The sequence below is a fragment of the Austrofundulus limnaeus genome, unplaced genomic scaffold (genome assembly GCF_001266775.1).
Source record: "Austrofundulus limnaeus strain Quisiro unplaced genomic scaffold, Austrofundulus_limnaeus-1.0 Scaffold116, whole genome shotgun sequence".
NCBI classification, from domain to species: Eukaryota; Metazoa; Chordata; class Actinopteri; order Cyprinodontiformes; family Rivulidae; genus Austrofundulus; species Austrofundulus limnaeus.
Window position 1 is genome coordinate 703,218 of NW_013952518.1, and position 2,074 is coordinate 705,291.

The window sequence follows — 2,074 nt, forward strand, 5'->3', positions numbered from 1 at the left end:
CTATGCCACGAAGAATTGAGGCAGTTCTGAAGGCAAAAGGGGGTCCAACCCGTTACTAGCGTGGTGTACCTAATAAAGTGGCCGGTGAGTGTACGATGAAAGGCACATGCGACAGAGTGACCTCCACCTCATCACCTCTAAGTTATGTAAGATGCTTTATTGTGATTTTATTTGTAGTTTTATTTTGTCGTACTGTATTTTATCGTACGGTGTCCTTGAGCATTAAGAAAAGCGCCTTCAAATATTATTTTTATTGTTGTTGTTAGAGCTTCTTTACATCTCCACAGACGTCTGACAGACATTCAGTCATATTCTCACAGAGGCTTCAGGCTCAGTCAGACACATGACCCCAACATCTGTGGTCTCTTATTGAGCAGTTATTGTTACAACAATAAACCAGCTGAGAAAACTAACCTCACAGTTAGTTTAAATACAATTTACTGACTTTTGCTTCACAATTGTACAAAGAGCCAACATCGAGGCATCAAAACGTGACACCTGTCTAAAACTCAAACCGTTACAGATCATGCAGTCCGACTGGTTTTCATGAAGAAAAATCAACACAAAATTAGCTTTGATCAGCGCCTGACTTACCTTTGAAGAGGTGTGCTGCTCAGTTAAACATGCAAACATCTCTGAAGCCCGACCCTCCTGGATCACACCGGGCGCTTTAAACACCTCAGGTCACTGGGTCAAATGGAAAAAAATAATTTAAGATGAATTTTTTTCCCTARAAATAGATATTTTTTGCCTAAATGTAACAGCTTTTAAATGCTAAACCAAACAAGGACATCCATCCCAACCCTGGTTAATTTAATTCAAACCCCTCAGAACAAACCAACAAGTTTTAGTTAACAGTGGTGTTAATTAAAAAACAGAAGCCTCATTAAATCAAACAGCATCATCTCAAAAATCAGAAATATGACGTCAGCATACGTTACTTCCAGAACAGAGGAGAGATCTAAAACTGAGGTTTCACAGATCAATGGTTTCTCCTCAGGAGTGACTTTGGTGTGATAAAACACTTCTCTCTGTTCGCTCACCCAGTCTGGGTACATCTGAGGTCGTWAGGGTTAGATAAAAAAACAAAACCAGTTGATACAGAGGTACTGACATTTARAAATGCATTCATTCAAGGAAACATATCATCACTTTTAGCCAATTATTTAATACTGATTAATGTAATTTGAGYTTTCAGCTCTATCCAGTTTCAATTATTTCATCCCAACCACATATCTGCTGTATGCATTACCTAAAGCATCATATGCTTATTTTAAAAACATTAATACATCTTTGAAGCTCTGGGGGACCATATAAAATKCTGTGGAGAACCACATTTAGCCCAACGGGCCTTAAGTTTGACACGTGTTACAGTAAATGTAGCCAACAAAAGAACAGTATATAAACCAAATCTACAGCCTTTAGCTGGTAAAGCTTTTTGTGTTCTTGTAAAACCTTTAACGGCTGTTAATAACTCCACAGAGCTGTTCTGTGATAACTTTATCCCATTTCTTTTTCCATTAGCCTCAAACTTGCTAATGGACTACAACTCGAGAAAAAAAAAGATCATTTGGCTGAASAGTGACCCTAAAAACCTGCGTTTTCAGCTGTATGTGCAAAGGGCTGTAATGATTCTAGTGCTTTACGAGCTTCAGCACACTCTTTTAAAAGAAAGTAAAACAAAGGTTGTGTCAAATTGGCAGATTGTGTACCCATGAACCACTKAACTGGTTGGAATAATTAGGTCAGCGCCTTTAGACTGTATCTATATCTGGAGCAATAAAAACAAAAAAAGGGTTAAATCATTTAACAGCCTAGCATTCCTTGAATTAACACCCTCCACCTTTAATGCTGGAGTTTTAAACTAAGATCAGGTTAAGTTAAGAAATAGTGTTTTTGGTGAAATCTTAGTTGTAGCATTAGACTTTATTTGATAAACATTTATTTTAAGACTGTAAAAAATACTGTAGGCTGTTTAGTTTTGTAAATTTTTTAAAACATATTTTAACAGGGACGGAGTCATTTTATTTACACGCAAAGCATTCTGGGTAAATGATGATGTGGATAGGTCCTC

General features: G+C 37.2%; 1 long non-coding RNA gene across 1 annotated transcript in view; it reads right to left on the reverse strand.

The window, feature by feature from the left end:
• LOC106521803 (uncharacterized) overlaps positions 1–2,074 on the reverse strand; it is a 248,698-nt gene that overhangs the window by 174,465 nt on the left and 72,159 nt on the right. Inside the window, exon 4 of the long non-coding RNA XR_001310714.1 lies at positions 595–687. This is a non-coding gene — a long non-coding RNA (uncharacterized LOC106521803). The remainder of the gene's footprint in view (positions 1–594; positions 688–2,074) is intronic.